This window comes from Copidosoma floridanum, unplaced genomic scaffold (genome assembly GCF_036245765.1).
Source record: "Copidosoma floridanum isolate Cflo_tuat_1 unplaced genomic scaffold, Cflo_Japanese_pri ptg000004l, whole genome shotgun sequence".
In the NCBI taxonomy this organism is placed as follows: domain Eukaryota; kingdom Metazoa; phylum Arthropoda; class Insecta; order Hymenoptera; family Encyrtidae; genus Copidosoma; species Copidosoma floridanum.
This window is the reverse complement of record NW_028321881.1, coordinates 21354412-21378167: the sequence shown is the minus strand read 5'-3', so window position 1 is coordinate 21378167 and position 23756 is coordinate 21354412.

Sequence of the window (23756 nt, the reverse complement as noted above, 5' to 3'; positions counted from 1 at the left end):
TGTGTGTGTGTGTGTGTGTGTGTGTGTGTGTGTGTAACTACCGTGTCTGAGCTACCGGAAGACGGAGACGTCGATTCCGTGGATCGCTCGAGAAGATGTCTAGATAGTCTAGATCGTCTAGATAGGTAGGAGTGGAGAGATGCTCTCGCACTCTACGAACCGGCTGGCGAAGCGCGGTCGCTAGATCAAGGCGACAATGACGAAGTGCCCGGTTAGCGGTATTCGTGGTGAAGCGCGGACAACGGACGTGCGCATGTGTGTAATTTACGGCACTTGGCGATCCCGCACACGTGACTACGTAAACACAATAAAACGATAGAACTATTATTAAACAATACATCGGACTAAATAAATAACCGAACAATGTGCACTAAGATGTTGAAGAAACGGTAGTACGGGTGAAAAAAAACACTATTATACTCACGACGTCGTTATTAGCAGAGAGTTGTCGTTGACGAAAGGCGAGATTAGAGCGGACAAGTACGATACGTTACACATCAAAATTCGGTAGTTTGCGTGTATTGTCTTTTTTTTTCTTTTCGATCGGCTTGCGGTGGACACACCCGCGCACACATCGAGTTTTCTTGGTTTGAACTCAACGGATTATGTACGACTGAGAGCTAACCAGCACGTATATATAAATATATGTCGTTGTTATAGACGTAACAACAATTAACTGTACCCTTCGATCGCTCAAGTTGGTTCTTTGCGCTTAGTGAATTAATGTACTATGTTGTACCTCACAGATAAGAGCATGTGGTTGTGTCTCTTATTCATACATAAGAACAAAACTTCATGCTACGGGCTAAGTAGGAAAAGAAAATTGTGTACAAATCATCTGGTAGTTTGTGTAGAATCATGACTGACCGTGTAAAGTATGCCACAGGTGTGTAACTCAGCCAAAGCTCTCATGTCACAATGGCCTCTGCCTGCTATATTTTCTCTTTGGAGATTTATCTTCTCGTGTCAGTGCACGAGATCTACTAGGCAGTTGCCTCATCTAGGATGGTTGGGTTATAGTATACCATACTATAGCCGGAACTCTGACGTCAGGATGGCTCTTACTCCCCTCTTTTTTTCCGGATCCACTGCATCATGTAGTTGACTGACTATCGCTAGTCTACTTACATTTTAACTACCCTTCTAGGCTTACATAAAACTTTAATGTCTTTCTTAATGCTTATAAGGATAAAAAAAAGATGATCGGACATAAGTATGAGTAAATAGTTTGATCTACACATGCATTGGCTGTATACTAACTCGCCAGCCTCATGATTTTTTCTCTTTTTTATTATTAAGGTATAAAATATATCAGCGTAATATAGTGTATGTGTATATATATACACGCTGGTGGGGAAAAAAGTCTTCTAGCGTGAGGTCTTCTCTTCAAATCTCTACTGCTACAGCTCTTTGTGAAGTAAGCTCCAATTACACGATACACGTACTGTACTTAGTAATGTAGTGTGGAAGCTTCCCTACTGACGTACTTTTTTTCTCTCTGACCTCTGCTAAGTCAAATAATATGACAGTATTACTACTACTGAAAATTTCATCATTTGCAGCTTACAGTAAAAACTATTGGCTGCATGAGAGATGCTGAGTATGAGGATTTAGGGTTTAAAAGCAAGCAGTTACGACAAACCATAGCATAAGTCAGTTCCGACTAAGTAAACTCTAGAAGTACATATATTAGCGATAATAGTAGTAGCAAGTGATCATCAATACATACAGGAATGTGAACTAAATGCAGTCTGAATACTAAGGGTTTTAAACGTTCCAGCAATTGTACAGTTACAAAGTTGCATCATCTTTCTACGCTGAATGCAACAATGTCTTGGAAATTTAAGGAGATGTTGGATAAGGCTAACAGAAGCGAATTGCAGTGCTGAGTGCAGATCAGTTTTGTAGTCGACGTTAGACGCTACGTACGCTACCTACACGCTCCGATAAGTTCAGCGAATAAAAATGGATGTATACACAAACAACGTTATAGACGTATAAAATTTTTACGACACGTCCTGAGATTTTCAAATTTCAAAGAGAATAATTAGTTTTTGATCACTGTATACATTTTGTAAAAGCTTAAACAGTTTTTGTTACCACTGATTTCTAATATAGGAAACTAAGAATATATTTTTTAAACAGGATCAAATTAGTCAGTGTCTGGAAAAGAGCACAAGAAAAGTAGTATGGACACATTGAAAATAAACATTGCTTTATCAGCACTTTTGATTTTTTTATTTTTCAAATTTTGTTGGTACAGATAGTTAACAGGATACGTATAATTAGGGTGCCTGTACATACATACGAGACCTGCACTTGCACTATTTGTAGGAGTTGCAGGTTCAAGTCAGATTGTCATAAGTCTGTGCGAGTGCAAAAGAAATGCAAGAATATATATTTTCTAGCAATCTGGCTTGAAATGCAAGCGCAAGACTATAGTTTTCTCTTGTATATAGAATGCATGACACATCTTGACAAATAAAGTATGTTCCGAATCGGAACTTCTAACCAACGCGACGTTAGGATGCGTTTAGATGCTGTTTGGGAGTATGACACACTGGCATTGAATCTCATACAAGTGAAAGAGAAGTTTATCAAGTGACCACATCTAACCTCTCACTCACTTTTATGAACTTAAATGCCAGTCTGTCACTCTCCAGAACTATATCTAAACTCACCCTCATTCATTTTCTAGACAATCTATGATTCGTGATTAACATTTTACTGCTAAATTCAATTTCCTCTTCAATTTTTTTTTCTCAATACTTCTTAAGTAAAGTATCAAGTATCGTATAGTCAATATTCCTGATACCAAAAAATATCGTAAAAAGAACTAATACCCAGCAAAAAGTATCGGTGCAGTATCGATACATTAAATAGTATCAACAATCCTTAAGCGCTGCTGCGATCGCTGCTGTTGTTGGTGGTAATGATGCTGCGATTGCTGCTGCTGTTGGTGGTGGCGCTGTTGCTATCACTGCTGCAATTGGTGGTAGCACTGCTACTATCACTGCTGTAATAAGTGGTGACCCTGCCGCTATCGCTGCTGCTGCTATTGGTAAAAGCGCTGCTACAATCGCTGCTGCCGATGGTGGTACCAGTAACTTTAAAAAGTTAAAAACTTACTATTTAATGGTTTAAGACTATGTTAAGACTGTCTGCCATAAATCGGGATGACTTTGAAGTTGACGAAAAAAGTTAACAAAGTTTGCTTGGTACTTTTTCAGTTATTTTACACACACACACACACACACACACACACAAAATCTAGCAAGCGTGTACTGAAAAAATGTCGCGACAACCTATTTAGTTTGAAAAATATGTATAGATAGCAGTATTACTACTTATGGGATAAGATGTGCTAATCCACTCTCTTATCAGCTACCTACAAAGGTGGAGATTACGGGCGTTCAATGATTGGGCGCAACGCGAGTGCAAAAGTTGCGAGCACTACTGCCACTAAACAAGTGCACGCGTGCTGTCACTATAGATAGGTTTCTATTATCGCGATGGGCATGTGTTATACGGCTGGTGTATAGAACTAAGTGGGCGAGCAGCAGGACCAAAAGTCTACTTAACCAAACTCTTGTCTATTGGTGCTGCTGTTCGCCCGCTTTGGGTGAGCAGTTCACCCAACTTGGGTGAGCAGTTCACTTAAATTGGGTGAGCGAGAGCATCACCTACTGGGGGCGCTGTACACAGTAAAGTTGAGCAGACAGTCCAACCAACTTTTTTCTAGTGCAGGCAGTAGAATGTTGTTCTGAAATCACCGGAAGATTTGATGAAAGTGCACAGCCTGGGACTTGCCAGCCTATATATTATTTTTATTTTATTGTGCCGTAATATAGTGTTTATAATCGTTAACTCATTAAATATTAATTAAAATGACACCTCAGTACTGTAGGTATACTCATTTCCACGATAATTGTACCAACTTTATACACAATATCGTTTCATGGAAGGTATTTTTATACTCAATTAATATTGTTTGCCATGTAATTTTATAGAAGTACAACTTTATACTTGGGTACTCAAGCACCCACTGTCCACTGGTTTTTTTGACTTACTGTTTTTATTCATTGCCAATACTAGAGGCAACCCAAATTAACCAATATTTTGACTGCAGGAAACGAGGATGATTTGGAAGAGTGCCGTCAGTTGAGAGCAGCAGTATATGGGACTTGACCAAGACGAGTCAAGCAGAGGACCTCGACTAAAAGAGAGACGAGGATGGTAGGATTGATTGATTGAGACTGGCTAGTGTAGGAGGCTTCGGGCCTTTTGTACGGTTTTGCATGGATTAATTCGGGGATGCCGTTCTTGTGTACACGCATAGTTGGGGTATTGGGAAGAGGTCCTGAGTGCGAACCGGGAAAGCGATCTTCGAATGGGAAAGCTTGATTTCTAGGTTACGCCCTTGCATAATTTGGGGCCACCACTCAGGTTCGAAAACGTAATGGTTTGCAAATTTTAGAAAATCTTCTTCCCAGTCCAACACACTAGAGAGAGGGAAGACAATATTCCTCCTTCCTCCCGTCTCTCCTTACATCTGGCATTTCTTATAACTAGTAATTAAATGTGATTACTAAAGTAGTGCTAGTTATTAACAAAAGAGCGAGCGATGAAAATAACGGTAGTAATTAATAATAATAATGGTCTAGCAGTAGCAGTGATAATAAAAATAAAAATAATAATAGCAAATATAATAGCAATAGTTCTAGCAGTGGCAATAGTAGTCATAGTAATCGTACAATGATAATACAAATAATAATAATAATAATAATAATAATAATAATAATAAGAATAATGATAATAACAATAACAATAAACGTAATAGTAATAGTTACAACACTAGTACTAATGATAGTAACCTAAGTATAAATGTTGTCAATAATTATTCTTATGTTGTTTATTTATGTTTCCAGCGTACTGTTAATATTCTTGATAGTGGGAAGGAAGGGGAAAAAAGAGGCTGTTTAGTTATACACAGTAGTGGTGGCATGGGGTTGCTTGTTTCAGTGCGGAAGTAAAGAGGGCACCAATGGCCAATGAGGTGTGTGACTTCGTTTTATTTGACTAAAAACGACATTTGTTATTTGACACCTCTTGGAATTTTTCCATAAGTTGATGCGTTTGCAGCGTCTGAGTTCTCAGGGAAAATTTTATCTAGAGTAATAAAGGTGCACTGCATGTGGGTGTGTCTTCTTTGAAACGGTTTCTTCTCGAAGGTGATAAGAAACATCAAATGCCTTTCCCTTTTGATGCTGTTTGTGCGGATGGATATGAGTAATAGAGAGCGAGGACAGTGCAAAGGAGTGGGTGTATATGGTAATTTAAAAATTTGAAGATTCGGCTGCGGACGTTACACATGTAAGTGTTCAGCAGTCAAAGTTCAATACGGATTCAAAATTTTAATTTATCAAATACAGAACGGATCACACGTACACGCAGATTGATAATAAGCGAGGCAAATGTTGCTACTGTTGAAAGTAGAGGACCCATTACTCATTTCAAGAGACAGAATAATATCAAGTCAAACAGAACAAAATTTTTCAAAAGTTTTTTCCAAATGAAAAGTTTGGAGAACTTCTAGTATGCTACACTGATGACTCAGTCTCATAATACTTTGGTTACTGGCGCTGAGGGACTATTCGCTGCACAGCTCATCAAATAGGAGTAGTCAGCATCCCGACTCGCATGTAAAGCAAAATATGAGTATGCGAGGAAAAAAAAAACTAGACTCGCATACAAACCCAAGTATGAGCTATGTCAACACAAGCAGTTGTGTGGATGAAAGAATTCACGGTATTGAGCACCAAGTGACTAACCATATTAATCGATAAATGCAAAGATTGTAATCAATTTTTTTTTTCAAATTTATGGAAAAACAAGCGTTCTCAAGTGTAATTTACTGCAAATATCCAATTTGTGAATCAAAAAATTATGATCTTAAGCAACACGTTTTTTAATATAAATTTTTGATTATTTTTTGAGGGATTTAAAATTTCGATAGATCAAATGCAAAGTTTAACACCCACCAATTCCAATAAATCAGATCTTTATTCGTCTCAAATTATCATGGTTATGAACAATCGAAATTACAACTTACTAAATTTTTCAATAGGTTGTCATTATTTATCACGTGTTTCATCCTGGGATCTTATCATGATATGCAGTATTTCGCAAAGTCAGCTGGTATTGAGTCGACATTTTTGATTACGTAAATGTGAAATTCATTAAGTTTACGTCACATTACATTGACTTTTCTATATATCGTATATCGTAAAAAGACTCTTGACGCTCTAACGAAAGACTATATAACCCTTCATCTTTATCAAATTTAACACATTTTAACGCACTTTAAAGCCTTACAAATATTATTTCCTGGTATCTTAAAAATTTTTTTGTGCTTGTTTTAACATTTTTGTTAATGTTTAGTCCATATGCATGATTATAACTTGAATAACGCTCACTTAAAACATTTTTCTTTCAAAACATAACTGTTCAATACATAAATGAAAAGCAAAAGAAAAAAATAGTTTGCTATAAAACTATGATTCCTCACTTTACTTTATGTCAAGACTTTTGAATGTAATCATATAACATTTATATTTTTTTTACAATTTTATACTTAATTTCATAACGATAGAACAAAACACGATATTTGAGACAACAGTGACTTTGACTATCATTATGTTTTAGATTATTTGATGAAATACAAGACATGAGTATTTTAAAGCTTATATGTCAAATTTCATTACAATACCCTCCATTTAAAGTGCAAATTTATAAACGCGTTTAACGCCTTACATCTATTATCGTTCACAATATTTATTCTAGCCTGTTTTGGTAAACATTTTTAAGACGGTATAGTTCTACAAATGTCTTATACTTATTGATTGAGTGCATCATCTCTTTACAAACCAATCAGTTGTCTGGATGTTGCAGACTACGACGGATGTTATTATCTTACATTATTTCAGGAGTACAAAAATATTGATTGTTGCATAAAATCCTACTAGTTCATGTAGTCGAAATTTTATATAAAAATGGCTCTAATTGGAGCAAACTGAGAAAACTATTCTTTAATGCTCGAGAGTAATAAAACAAAGCTTAATACTTGCAAACATAACAGAAAACCTAACTGAAAAACAACCAGATAATGATATATTATCTAGTATGAAGCTAATCATTCATATTACCCTCTAAACAAGTCGGCTACAAAAAAAATCGTAATGGGGCTGCACTACAGTACCATCCGCCTATGTTTTAAAACTTTGTTTCAGATTTCTAAAAAATAATTCGTAGAAGGAGTTGTTCTAAACCCACATGTATGGGTCAACTAAAGAATTATTTTGTTACTATAAATAATCATTTCAATAATAATGACGTCAATGATATGGATCAACTGCAGGCGGGTAATATCAAGTTCACATTTACTCCGTACTATGGAGTAAAATATGTTTAATTTAATAAAAACTTATCGAATATCGAAAAAAAATATTCTAAGCAACGAATAGGAACATATTGTACAACAGTATTTATGCATAGGTGCACTTTTTTAGGGCTCACACAAGTGGCTACATGCATAGATGAAAAAATTCGTTGTATTGAGCACCTAACCATATTAGTTGATAAGCGCAAAGATATTATTGTGGACGAGTTAACTTTATTGTTTACAAAGCCGATTGTTAAAAAAATCATTGAAATTTCAAGCATGGAAAAAATACTAAGAGAAAGTTTGTATCTCATGCAAAAAAATGTAAAAGGATATCTCTATTGTTTGATCGATAATGTATTTTAAACAGAATATACATTGTTAAAATAATTGAATAAAGAAATAACGGAAAAAACAACACCTAAAAAATCTTATGCATAAATATAAACAAAATTAAATTTTACTAAAAGAGAACCAATAAAAGAGTATTGACAAAGTATACTAGATGCATTACTCAAACTTGTACCACAGAAAAAAAGAATACCTAAAATACTAGTAAAAAATGATACTGAAAAAGAAAATGGACGAAACAAAAACTGAACAAATAAGATCAAGCAAATTTTTTCCAATACATAAAATATTCAAACAAAAAAGCTCTATTAAAATAACAGTGAACTGGTCATTAATTGTATGATTTTAGATAGTGTCACTGAAATTGAACATCTTTTAAAACAATTTATACAAGATAACTGTAAAATGATAAATTCAACAAACCTAAAATAAAATTTACTGGAATAGATAACTCAACTAACACGGATAATATAAATATTGAGAATGATAATGATACAAAATACTTTAGTCATTATTAAACTAAAGCTAAACTCTTATTTGCTTACACAACTAAAATTAAAAATAGTAATTCTAGAAGTAGTATCGATATTAATTAACAGATAAGAGAAAATAAAAATATTATCCTTGTTGGGTATCAAGTTGTGGAATCTATGACCTAGTCCACATAAAACCTCGCAACAACTGTGGAAGATTTAGACTTAATGGTTCAAAGTGCAAGAATAAAAAAGACTAATGGAAATATGCAATGAATTATAAGACCTTAAAAGTACAATGTTGACCTGTATAAACTGCAATTATAGTAGTAATAAAAATAATACGGAGTACAATAAAATCATCATACAAGTGATTCTACAAAATGTGCAATACTCCAAAACAAAATAAGATAATATATATGGATACTAGATTACCCCTTACCTTCAGTAATACACTAATACCGACTGTGTTTTAAGTGAAAGATTAACAAAACAGAAGACGCATTGCAATTCAACAAGACAGATGGCATTTGCAAAATCACGTCACTATGCTTTCCTTATGTTTCAACACAATACAGCATTGCCAACACCTTTCTTCCATTTAACTAGATTAGCTTGCTCCATTAGGCCTTTTGGTGGATAATGGGTACGTTTTTTTTGTGATCGGTCGGTCGGTCAGTCACTTTGACTCCTCTACCATGTACATCTATAAATATATAGAAAGTATAGGTATATTTTTTAAAGAATGGGACTGACCAACCAATCAGCCACAAAAAAAACTGATATAAATGTCAAATATTTTACTGCTTGATTAAAAAAAAGTTAATTAAAACAAGCTGGAAAAAGTGCTTTAAACTCAAGAGCTTTGGGTTTAAAAGCGAAAGTTTTACCTCTGGGACAAAGACTCTGTGTGGAAGGAATTCTAGTATTAACTCAGGTGCTCCTGCATAAGCTCTTATGCATGTTGCACGTTTGAATCCATGCATGTTTAGGAAAATACAAGTTTAAGTTTTTTTGTAGCTTAATGATCAATATTTAATTAATATATTGCAATATATTGCAGTTTAAACGTGTTGTATAATATTTTTGAATCATGAATCAGTAATATTCGAACAGGTGATATAAAGACATATTGTCACTCAACTGGGAAGGTGATGATCATCGGCAAAGATGATAAGTTATCCAGTTGTCCCTGATACTAACACCCTCTGCCTCATGGGGGGCATCACTACAACATAGAAAAAAAAGCTGTGAAAACGAAAACGTCCGATCTCGCCTTCTATGCATGAAGAATATATTCTGTATTATCTGTTATCATAACGTTGGAAAGATAGCGTTAACGTTCCCACATTTAATAATATGCCCTGCATAAAGAATTCTCTCTTCTTAGATACGATTTCTGCTCGACAAGGAATAGTTTAAATATAACGTACTGCACTTTCTTAAAATTATGATACATGTTTTTGATTTTATAACACATAAAAGACAATACCATTTTAATTCTATCATACGCCGCTTGTGATAAGAATAATTATAAGAATTTATTATAAACATGTGCATACATTTAACAGAATAACGAATATTATTATTACTTCATATGATATAATATTTACTGTGTATACCAAATATTTCCATACATCTATCACCGTACTCTCTATAAAGAAGTGTACTTTTAGAGTTTAAATCCAAATCTCTATTCTAAGCTAGTTCAACCTTCTGTTAAAACTCACACTTCGTGTCTGAGGGGGCTAGAGGGGGAACCACATGAAATATAAAGGGGCCTACGGGGAGTGGAGGGGCGAGAAAGACTATCTTCGTAGAATATTTTTATTGGGTTATTTAAATAAAAATATTGAAATTCTTTCCTTCTTTCAAGTGGTTGCTAAGAAAATAGTACAAAATTTTGAGGAAAGACGAAAGGAGGTCAGTGACTTAATCTGTCCTGCTTACAACATTCAGGTGAGATCTCATCTGATATCTCAGATGCTATAAATTTACTCGAGATCTCATCTAAGATTTCATTAGAAGTATCCTTTCTAAAAAAAAAATTAAGAATAAATTTTACAGTATTAAAATAGCCCATTGTGATACCATTTGAATGGTACACCGAAAAATAAATTTAGAGCTTTTTTTGTCAAATTTTTAAAATAAACTCTTTGTTTTTTATTCTTAGGTGAGATCTCATCTGATATTTTATTTAAAAAAGCACCTAAGAATTGAAAAAATTATTTTATATTTGAAAATGGACTTAAAAAACTTTTAAAGATGTATTTTATGATGTACTATCCAAATGATATTATAATGAGCTAGCTTGAATATGGTAAAGTTAAGTTTTAATTTATTTGTTTATTTTTTTAAGAGTAAGGATACTTTTTATGAAATATCAGATGAGATATTCGGTAAGTTTCTGGCAATAGATAATTACCTAAGGGATTTTATCTGATTACCGCTGACAGGGTGGTCTCACAACTATACAAAATTATACATGTATATGTCCCAAAAGTTGACTTACTCAGACAATTATATGTAAGAACAAGTAATCATAAAGACAAATTAAGAGTTAAGCAGATGTCCGCATAATTATACTATGTTATAAATACGTATTAATTAATACAATATTTTGAGTGCATGTACATTAGCTGACTAGGTGAAGCGTTCAGGTTAGCAGCAGCACTCGCTACGAATCAGAGTGCTACGCATATAATATAGTGATTTTGGAGGTCATTGTACGAATTTGCCCTTCACCTCCCTCACCCTCCTCTAAGTAAGGTAAAGATTTATCGGTTTTTACGTAGTTTTTATTGGATTCAATTTTTGTTTGCCCTCCTTCTACTCCCCTCATCACTTTAAATAATACTCCTGAGCCTCCTCTACAATCATAAACAACCCCCCTTACACTCTCTCTCAATAAGGTGAAATTCCATCAGTTTTTATTATTAAACTAAAGCTAAACTCTTATTTGCTTACACAACTAAAATTAAAAATAGTAATTCTAGAAGTAGTATCGATATTAATTAACAGATAAGAGAAAATAAAAATATTATCCTTGTTGGGTATCAAGTTGTGGAATCTATGACCTAGTCCACATAAAACCTGGCAACAACTGTGGAAGATTTAGACTTAATGGTTCAAAGTGCAAGAATAAAAAAGACTAATGGAAATATGCAATGAATTATAAGACCTTAAAAGTACAATGTTGACCTGTATAAACTGCAATTATAGTAGTAATAAAAATAATACGGAGTACAATAAAATCATCATACAAGTGATTCTACAAAATGTGCAATACTCCAAAACAAAATAAGATAATATATATGGATACTAGATTACCCCTTACCTTCAGTAATACACTAATACCGACTGTGTTTTAAGTGAAAGATTAACAAAACAGAAGACGCATTGCAATTCAACAAGACAGATGGCATTTGCAAAATCACGTCACTATGCTTTCCTTATGTTTCAACACAATACAGCATTGCCAACACCTTTCTTCCATTTAACTAGATTAGCTTGCTCCATTAGGCCTTTTGGTGGATAATGGGTACGTTTTTTTTGTGATCGGTCGGTCGGTCAGTCACTTTGACTCCTCTACCATGTACATCTATAAATATATAGAAAGTATAGGTATATTTTTTAAAGAATGGGACTGACCAACCAATCAGCCACAAAAAAAACTGATATAAATGTCAAATATTTTACTGCTTGATTAAAAAAAAGTTAATTAAAACAAGCTGGAAAAAGTGCTTTAAACTCAAGAGCTTTGGGTTTGAAAGCGAAAGTTTTACCTCTGGGACAAAGACTCTGTGTGGAAGGAATTCTAGTATTAACTCAGGTGCTCCTGCATAAGCTCTTATGCATGTTGCACGTTTGAATCCATGCATGTTTAGGAAAATACAAGTTTAAGTTTTTTTGTAGCTTAATGATCAATATTTAATTAATATATTGCAATATATTGCAGTTTAAACGTGTTGTATAATATTTTTGAATCATGAATCAGTAATATTCGAACAGGTGATATAAAGACATATTGTCACTCAACTGGGAAGGTGATGATCATCGGCAAAGATGATAAGTTATCCAGTTGTCCCTGATACTAACACCCTCTGCCTCATGGGGGGCATCACTACAACATAGAAAAAAAAGCTGTGAAAACGAAAACGTCCGATCTCGCCTTCTATGCATGAAGAATATATTCTGTATTATCTGTTATCATAACGTTGGAAAGATAGCGTTAACGTTCCCACATTTAATAATATGCCCTGCATAAAGAATTCTCTCTTCTTAGATACGATTTCTGCTCGACAAGGAATAGTTTAAATATAACGTACTGCACTTTCTTAAAATTATGATACATGTTTTTGATTTTATAACACATAAAAGACAATACCATTTTAATTCTATCATACGCCGCTTGTGATAAGAATAATTATAAGAATTTATTATAAACATGTGCATACATTTAACAGAATAACGAATATTATTATTACTTCATATGATATAATATTTACTGTGTATACCAAATATTTCCATACATCTATCACCGTACTCTCTATAAAGAAGTGTACTTTTAGAGTTTAAATCCAAATCTCTATTCTAAGCTAGTTCAACCTTCTGTTAAAACTCACACTTCGTGTCTGAGGGGGCTAGAGGGGGAACCACATGAAATATAAAGGGGCCTACGGGGAGTGGAGGGGCGAGAAAGACTATCTTCGTAGAATATTTTTATTGGGTTATTTAAATAAAAATATTGAAATTCTTTCCTTCTTTCAAGTGGTTGCTAAGAAAATAGTACAAAATTTTGAGGAAAGACGAAAGGAGGTCAGTGACTTAATCTGTCCTGCTTACAACATTCAGGTGAGATCTCATCTGATATCTCAGATGCTATAAATTTACTCGAGATCTCATCTAAGATTTCATTAGAAGTATCCTTTCTAAAAAAAAAATTAAGAATAAATTTTACAGTATTAAAATAGCCCATTGTGATACCATTTGAATGGTACACCGAAAAATAAATTTAGAGCTTTTTTTGTCAAATTTTTAAAATAAACTCTTTGTTTTTTATTCTTAGGTGAGATCTCATCTGATATTTTATTTAAAAAAGCACCTAAGAATTGAAAAAATTATTTTATATTTGAAAATGGACTTAAAAAACTTTTAAAGATGTATTTTATGATGTACTATCCAAATGATATTATAATGAGCTAGCTTGAATATGGTAAAGTTAAGTTTTAATTTATTTGTTTATTTTTTTAAGAGTAAGGATACTTTTTATGAAATATCAGATGAGATATTCGGTAAGTTTCTGGCAATAGATAATTACCTAAGGGATTTTATCTGATTACCGCTGACAGGGTGGTCTCACAACTATACAAAATTATACATGTATATGTCCCAAAAGTTGACTTACTCAGACAATTATATGTAAGAACAAGTAATCATAAAGACAAATTAAGAGTTAAGCAGATGTCCGCATAATTATACTATGTTATAAATACGTATTAATTAATACAATATTTTGAGTGCATGTACATTAGCTGACTAGGTGAAGCGTTCAGGTTAGCAGCAGCACTCGCTACGAATCAGAGTGCTACGCATATAATATAGTGATTTTGGAGGTCATTGTACGAATTTGCCCTTCACCTCCCTCACCCTCCTCTAAGTAAGGTAAAGATTTATCGGTTTTTACGTAGTTTTTATTGGATTCAATTTTTGTTTGCCCTCCTTCTACTCCCCTCATCACTTTAAATAATACTCCTGAGCCTCCTCTACAATCATAAACAACCCCCCTTACACTCTCTCTCAATAAGGTGAAATTCCATCAGTTTTCACGTCTTTTTTCAGTTAAATTTTCTTTAACATACCCCTTCAGACCTCCTCACACTTTTCAGAAACCCCCTTCATCCACCTTATAATTTTCTGAGCAAACCTTCAACCCCCTCTTAAATTTGCCAGTACCTTCGCTTCGTCTTTCTCAGCATCATCTTAGCCACTCTTTGCACAAGGTTTAATTGTTTTAAATTTTGTATTATTTCCAACAACTTAAATATTCGTTCTAGCTCCCCTCAGCCACTTTCCATCACTCCTTAACTCTACGTTATAATTCCTTTTTAAAATATCATAATTATTTTATCCGTACAATTTGTTAGCATATTTCCACACCACCATTCACGTAGTGATATGGCGAGCTGGTTTCTTTCCTTAGATTCTCGATATGTTTATTGATTGCATTAATAAATATGTGTAAGAACATGACATATTTTAATTTTTAATCAAAAAACAACAAATAAGCTTATAGAATATTTAAACCATGGACCTCGCATGTAGTCATATCTACCACAAGACAGAAATCCTTTTTTCTCTCTATGAAAATATGTCAAATATTTTAATAAAGTATTTACTTTTCTGTTCCCAACCTAGACCACGAGCGACGCACACTTGAAAAAATTTAAATGCTATTGTTACGTCCGAACTTCTATAAGTAAAGGGCAGAACTCGTAGATTCGTTCAACTAACAAATAAATTTAATTTTTATTGTAGGACGTCCAATGACACATGGTTAATAATTCAAATCACGTCCAATGGTGGTACTGTTTGTATTTATTAAAAATCAAAACGACGTTTCAGTTGTTTGGACAATGTCCCAGCCCTCATCAAGTACAAAAATCTATGAGTAAAAAAAAATTCTTTGCAATACAAATTTTGGTAAATACAATAAATGCAAATTAAGAAAAGTGTATAATATACCTCTGACTCTAACGAAGGGGATGTAAAATTGTAATGTAGTCAAAGTTTCAAGTTTTGTTGTTTTTATACCTTGCACGTACACAAATGACACAGTATACGCACATAATACAATCAAATAAGAATCGCAAGCAGTTCCTTGTGAGACACACGTAAACAGATCATGTTTTCCTAAGACCATAAATGAAAGGGGCCTCTTTTAATTGACTAAACGAGAGACTTGTACAAATTTTTCAATTTTTCTGTATCTTGTTGTCTATTGATATTATTATTGAAATAATGTATCTTTAACATTTCGAAAAACAGGCACTTTTTATAATTTTATTCTGTGTCTAAAATTTTTATTGTATCAAAATTAAAGTTGTGTGTAGATTAAATGCTAAGTTGTGATAGTACAGATGTATCCTTTTTTTTTCTCTATGTCTCTTTTGTGTTCTGCCACTCGATGTTTGACTGACATAACAACAGTTACAATTCGGACATAGTATTTGGTAAACAACATTATTATTATCGAGTGGCTCGGTTACATCTTTTTCAAGTGAAAAAATCGAATTTAATTTATTGTTTAAACTGTATACAAGACCAATGTGAAGCGTCTAACAAAAATATTTAATAGGAACGTGCAAGTGGGGAATATACGGTAATGATAAGATTAGTTTATAATTATTGTTGTTTCTATTGCAAATGTCAATCACGTTCATATTTTTTAAGGTATTTATTCTTTTTTTAAAAATTTATTAATAAATTTTTGAGGATAGTTGTTAGCTAGTAAAAATTTATTGATTAATTTTAAATTATCATTATGAAATTGAGTGTCTGCTAATTTAATGAAAAAGTCTACTAATGTGTAAGTAATACCTATTTTATGTTGTATTGGATGGTGGGAGAGAAAATTCAAGTATCGGTCTGAATGTGTGGGTTTTTGGTACCAATTAGTTAGCACTGGGTTATTTTGTTGAATGATAAATTTTAAGTCTAAGAAACTAATGCTGTTGTTGCATATCTCAACAGTAAATTGTAATTCCGAACAATGGCTATTAAAAATATTTTTAGTACAGTCAATATATTTAGTAGGCACACATATGAGAATATCATCCACATACCGCACACACAGTGGAACGTTAAAACATAACTTCGCCTAGCATGAAATTACAAGCAAACGCAGTACAAGATACACAGTACTGGATTACAAGGACTGCCCATTGGAGAGCCAAAAACTTGTTTATAAAATTTGTTGTTGAAATGGAAAAAAGTTGAATTCAAAACAAAAGATACACCTGTGCAAAATTCATTGAGAGAAACATTGATTTTACCATTCAAGAATTTCCAAAAATGTTTTATTGCATCCATGATGGCTTCACTAGTATTAGTAAATAAACTAACAACATCTAGACTAACAAGAGTGTAACCAGGTGAAATGACATCTTTTAATTTATTTTTCAACGCATAACTATTTTTAACGTGTGATTTCGCCAGCAGAATATTCTTAATCAAAAAATTGGAAAAAAATTTTGAAAAAATATAAGTAGGTGAATTCAGTGTCAAGACAATGATTTGGATAGGAAAGTCTTTTTTATGTACTTTTATTTATCCGTAGCATTTAGGTAAGTTTTTTTTATGAATATCCTTATCAAACTTATTTAATGCATCAAAAATACCGTATTGATCCCACTTGCTTACAAAATTGTTTGTATCTTTCATTAATTGCTTTAAAGAATTATTTTCTAGCTGTAAATAAAATTTATCATCACTTAACAATTCTTCTACTTTATAAATGTAAGTTTCTTTGTCAATGACAACAGTAATATTACCTTTGTCTGCTTCAGTAATTCAAATGTGCTTATTATTTTTAAGAAATACTCATGTTCACTTTAAATTGTCTTGGAGAATTTCATCATTTGAAGAAAGACGAGTAGATACATTGTGTCTATTGTTACCAATAATGTTAAGTAGTCCTTTTCTGACAGTCTCAAATTCTCCCGAATATTTTAATGAATGTTGAACATTCTTGAAAAGTTGAAAATAATCACATTTATTAACATCAGAAACAAAATTAAATTTATCGCCCAAATCTAATATGATTAAGACACAATCCGGCAGCGATGTGTTAGAAAGGTTACATAGCCAGTTTTATTTTTTTTACTTATGCCTTCATTGTTGACAAATGCAGGGCACTGAACCGGGCCAGGATCACTGACACTTTTAGTTGGAAAAGTATCGTATACACCTTCACTCTCGGATTCTTTATGTGAGAAAAGGACATTGAACTTTTTTTCTAATTTATAACGATATTCGCGAAAAATGCTATTCAATTTTAATTCGTAATCATCAATAAATAAATTTATTATATAAGATTCACAGCCATGACTTAATATTTTTTCTTTAATTAATTTTATTTTATTTTTTGAAAAAGTAGTTTTTGCGTACAAGTCCGAAATTTCATTATTTAAAATTAATTTATGTAATTTAGAAATAGCTAATTTGTGTTGCATATTCGATAGGAAACTAAAAAAGGTAACATAATAAAGCTTATTGGTACATTGTGTGATATGTCTTGTAAAAACGTCACAAGTCCTACATTTAGTTAAAAATTTGCGCTTTAATTACCCGCTTTTCAATCCCTTTTGAACAGAACCAAGCTTATAAAAAATAAAACTTACATTTCTACCGAAGCATGCACGTATGGAGTCAAGCACCCTTGAAAGCGATTCAAACTTCCTACTGGTAAGAATGGTTAGTAGTTGTTGCAATATGGTGTTCTTCATAGCAGCACGGTGTAGATGCTACTGTAAATATAAAGTACTTACAGCTTCCTCCAGCGTCCACAAATAAATATATAATGATTTGTATTAGGAAGAATTTGTTTATTACTCATAGATTTTTGTACCTGATGAGGTCTGGAACATTGTCCAAACGGCCGAAACGTCGTTTTGTTTTTCAATAAGTACAAAATTTGACAGTACCACTATTGGACGTTATTTAAATTTAATTTTTGTTCATCAGGAACCAGCCATCGGCCCAAAGGCCTTACTTGCTTTCACTTACAGCATACTTTTCTTTGAAATCGTTGACTCGGCGTTGTGGTGCTTGATTTCACCGAGTGATATGTATAGAGTGGTGTACGCTATGCTGGCGTAGACCTACTGTTAGAGTTTATGTCTCATGTCATACGATAGTAGCGTATCTTATTCGTCTTTTTATCTCACATCCTAGTAAAAGTCTTTGCCATGCACTGATTATTTTATTTTTCCTCGATATTCAATTTATTTATTAAGGTAAGAATTATGTGTTGATCAATTAGAATTATTAGATCTTGAAATGATTCATATAGTTAAGTCATTGGAATGTTTTTGAATTAAGAAAATTAATTTAATCAACAATCAAGTTATGGCGTATTTTATGATTCAATAAATTTACAAAAGCCAGAAATAGTTAATCTTACAAATAGTATAAAAAATAAAGTTTCGGATACGCATTATCAATATTATACAATTTACAGTTTTTCTTAACTTAACTTACTTCTATAATCGATGGTTAGCCGCAGCTTGCGCGCACGCAGTCGTAAGATCTCATAAGATTGACCGGAATGATGATCCTAATCCTACACAAGAGTACTCGTGGTGATGACAATAATTAGGCTGCTGCTTTTCACGTCGGAACCTAAGTCGACGGTCCTTTCTTTCTAGTTCCTCCTTGATTCACTTTTTAGGCGAGTTGACAGTGGCCTGGTTTTCTCGAACTTTTCTTACACAGCTTAGTCACCGAACTAAGTCTTACATCCGCTTGAAAGTCGCAACATAACTTAATCTCCAAACTTTATAGTTACTTTGGAGCACTTGATGAAAGAGAAAAGGCGAATATTGTTATGTGCAAGGAGTTTTTATACTCTTGCGTTCAAGGAAGATGCGTCAGGTTGGGGATCCGAACGACCAATCAGAGCATAACCTAATTACCTTCGACTGATATGAGCACAGTCGTGGTGCAATAATTTCACAGTAATTGATGGTGAAAACGGCTAACTTCTCAGATTTTGCATTTAGTTCAAATTGCTGTCGAAATTGTGAATGATATTTCTTGTGTACATCCACAGTAAAAATGTTGAAGTTGTCGATTAATCACATTATTTGGAGTACTTGTGCGAATTAATTTTGTAAGATAAGCATTTTATAAGATTGTTTGAGGTTGCATGCGTAGTTCAAGTTTTGAACGATAGCTTGTTTCAAAAGAAGTAAGTTTTGTGTAACGTGTGTAAATATTTTATTATTTATTAATTTATATATATAATGTTTAAGGTGAAAGATACTAGATTTTTAAATAATTATTTGATTAATAAATTTATTATAATTCAATAAAAAAACAAAAATTAAATTTTTAAGAATCTAATTTTGTAAATAAAATTAATCATAATAATTAATAGTAACATTTATTTAAAGGATTAAGTTTCATTTTATTAAATTATAAAATTAAAATTTATAATAAATATTGAAAATATTTTATTTTATTTTATTAATATTTATTGTCATAATATAAAATTTCATTAAATAGATTTGAATTATAAATTATTAAAGTATTTTTTAATAAGATATGTCGTCAATCCCTTCGTATTAAATATTCGCAGGTAGTGACCGTTGGGGCCAGATTCTGTCTGAAAATAACTAATCCGGTAGTGAGAGCAAGAAGGTAAAATACTAGAATAAATCAGGCATCCCTCTTACAAGGTATGTCGTCAATCTCTCTGTATTAAATATTCACAGGTAGTGACCGTTGGGGCAGAATTTCATCATTATTAAATTAATTTTTATCAAAATTAATTAATTGTAAATTGTATAGATTTTTTTTTTTTTTTTATATTATAGTGCTCTACGTCCAGCTCCTTTAATAAGGGCACTACTATGGGCACTTAGCACTTGGGAAAGAAACAAGGAAAGGGATGGGAGGCCTCCAATTACTGGGTGGGGGGTAGGGGGAAATTAGGCAATTTTTGCTGCGAGAAGGTTGCCTAGACCCTCCTCGAGGAGCATTGCGTGGTGAAAAAGCACATGTGAGACTCACAGAGGTACTTGCCCGAAAGTCGCACTGGCCGGGAATCGAACCACGGTCTCCCTCGTGCCAATCCACGACCTAGCCGACTGAGCCACCGCGCGCTCACAAAAAATTGTATAGATATTTGAATAAATTTAAGTAATAGACTTATTTTTTGTCCTTAAACTCATAATTATAATTAAAAAATTTTAGTTTATTAAAAATTTTTTTTTACATAAAAAAGAAAATTATAAAAGTTGAATCTTATAAATTTTAATTTGGTTAAAAATTTGTTATTTTTAATTTGTATATATGGAATTTGTTGATATAAAATTAATTTAAGTAATATGCCTAAATTAAATATACAAAATTGTTTATCAGTCGTAAATTAATTCATAGATATAAAAACTAATATGGAATTACTTTGTGCCAGCATTTGCGGTTATACAAAGCATATAAGTAAACAAACGTACATTAATAAATTCATAAATATTAATTTATATAAATAATTGAAATAAAATTTTTAAGATGAAATTTAAAATTTTCATTGAAATTTATTTTTATTAAATTAAATAAAGATAACTTTAAAAATATTATAAAAACTAGGATTAAATACCCTAATATTCTATTAAGAATCTAGATATATAAATTATTAATTTTTTAAAAATTTAAATTGAAAATTATAACGGTACTTTATTAGTATTTAATATATTAGGAGATTTTATAGTTTAATTTGATACTCTACGATAAAATAAACTTATATTATTAAATTTATGTGTGTTTGTAATATAATTTCATTTTTTTATTTTTAATAATCAAATTATTTATCTATAAAATAAAATTACTAATCAATATGCTATTATAAATAAGAATTTAAATGAAGTACAATAAATTAAATTTATTTAGAATAGTAAAATTATTATTTTAAAATTGGATTTAAAAGAAAAAAAAATTAATTTCTTTTAAATTTAATTTGAAATGATTCCAAATTGACTGTCACTTTTGAAATTTATTCAGAATAAGTCAATACAAAGTAAATATACTAGAAAGTGTATTTAGCGATAGAAATATAGTTAAATTTATGACATTTATTTCGCTTATAACAATTATTTAAATATTTTATCTTTCAATAATGAATCAATTGAGTCTGCAAGATTTTAACATTAACTGTTAAATAATCTTAAATTAATAATAATAATACAAATAATTCGTTTTTTTTTTAAATTAATTAATTTAATAATTCAAGTATTGAGAAAAGAAATATATAAATGAAATAAATTATACATTTATTAAGTTTTACTTTTTTTGTCCAGGGTGCTTAAATTTAAATAATTGATTTTTGCTTTGAAAATAATTAAATTAAATAAATATTAAAATTATTAAAAAAATATTTTGAATATTTTCCTTGAAATCATATGTTATTTATAATTATTTATATCTAATTATTTTATTATTAAGCTTAGTTTAGTTGAGAATTATTATTTACATTAATTGAAAAATTTAGACGTTTTTTAAAAAAAAAACTTTTAGGAATAAGCTTAAATATTGTTTTAATAATAATGTGAATAAATTAATTTAAAAAATGAAATCGAAACTCTTTGTTTTTTAATAATTTATAATAATAAATTCATTGAATTAAAATTATCAAGATAACATAAAAATATACGTAAAATTATTTAATAATCAAATTAAAATAATAATGATTAATTTAGTAAAAATCAAATTTTAAAATTAAAAAAATTTTAAATTAATTTAACGAATTCGGCAATAATTAACATTCATCTGATTACTTAGAACATAGTTTATTAAATTAATAATAATAATTAATTTCTGCTCTATGACAAAATTTTTAAATAGCTGCATATTTTACTAAAGTCGCATATTCATTTGGCGTTTTAATAAGCTCTAGAATAAAAGAAAAACTAAAATAAAAACTTTATGTAATTAAATAATTAAATTTTAAATTTAAGTAAAAAATCTTGAATATTTATAAAAGACAAGAAGACCTTATAGAATTTTATATTATTTATTTAAAAATAATTATATTAAAATTTTTGTAAATTAAATACATCATGTTGGGGATATAAATAATTTAAATTAGTTTTTATTAATTTAATATTAATTAATTATATTTAAAAATTTAATTATAATAATTATAATAAATTACCTTGGGGTTACCAAAATAAATTACCAGCGTTATTTTTTTGTTAAAAAAGATTGCGTTCTCGATGTAGAATTAAGATAAATTATTAACAAAGAAATTAATAAATCAAGTTTGTTCGACTTTTAAAATCGTACATAATTTGAGTTCAAATTGTTGTGAGCCAGATTGAATTCTATCTTTATAAATTTTAAAAATATTTGTACGTCAGGACTTTATTTTTTTGATAATTAATTTATTTAATATATAGAAAATAATTATTTCGACAGATAAGTGTGATAAATTTAGAATTTAATAATAAAAATTTTTTCTAAATAATAATTATATACATATTTATATATTAAAATTTTTTTATTAGAAGATTAAACATAATTTTAATAGTTTTGATTAGTGCAGCTTTTATCACCTCATCAGAACGTAAAGTTTTAAGTTATATTCAAATTTGAAAAGGGCCTAGAGGTTATAGGTTTATTTTAATTTTTTGGAGATGCAATCAAGCTATTTAATAAAGAAATTTTTTTTATTTTTAAATTTTATTATTTATTTTATTTAATAAGTCCTTGTATAAGAATCTTTTTAATAATTATTTTATAGGATCTTATTCCTCATTTAAATATAATAGTTTTGAGAGAAATAATATTAATGTTAATGTTATATTTTATGTGCCTTCAGGTCTATCCTTTAATAATTGGTAGATGATCATCAAATAGAATCTACTTATTATAAGGAGGATTACGAAGGATTGCTTAAACTATTTGGCATGAAGTGAAAAAAATCATAATAATTTTATCAATTTTAAAACTAAGTGAAATAATTCAATTATTTAATTTAATAAAATTACAAAAATATTCATAAATTTTTTTTCCCATTAATAATAATTTTTTTTGTTAGTTTATAAGCATAAATGAATCGAACTCCTTTTGATTTTTCTGAAGGAGAATCTGAGTTAGTCTCAAGATTTAATATTGAGTACATAAAAGTAAGTTTTGCATTGATTTTTATTGCAGAATATGGAATAATTATATATATAATAATCTTGCTTATATTTTTATTTATAAGAGGAAATTTATTTAGAATAAAATTTTGTTTAGTATATTTAATAATTACATTTTTAGTAATTTGAATTTAAGGATCTTTTTCTAGATTTCGATATGATAATTTAATATATTTAACTTGGATAAGTTATCTACCTGTAAAATTAAATTATTTAATATTTGTTTTATTAATTTAAATTTTAAAATACTAGAAAAATGAGTTTCTTGTATACGTAATCAAGAGATATAGTTTAAAAAACTAAACAATTGTTTATTTAAATATAAACAGTTTTCTTAGAAATATGAAAATTAATAAAAAAATTTTTAAAATAAAAAATTGATGATACTTGACGAAAAAAAGTAAAAGAATCTTTAACAGGTTGAGCTCCAATTCAAGTTAACATGATATACAATCCAATGAAATTTCAGAATAAAATTTGATTAAAAAAATTAAGTTTAAATGATTTCATTTTATATTTAAAATTAAAAGGTATAATTAATAAAATTAAAATTGACAATAAAAGTGCAATAAC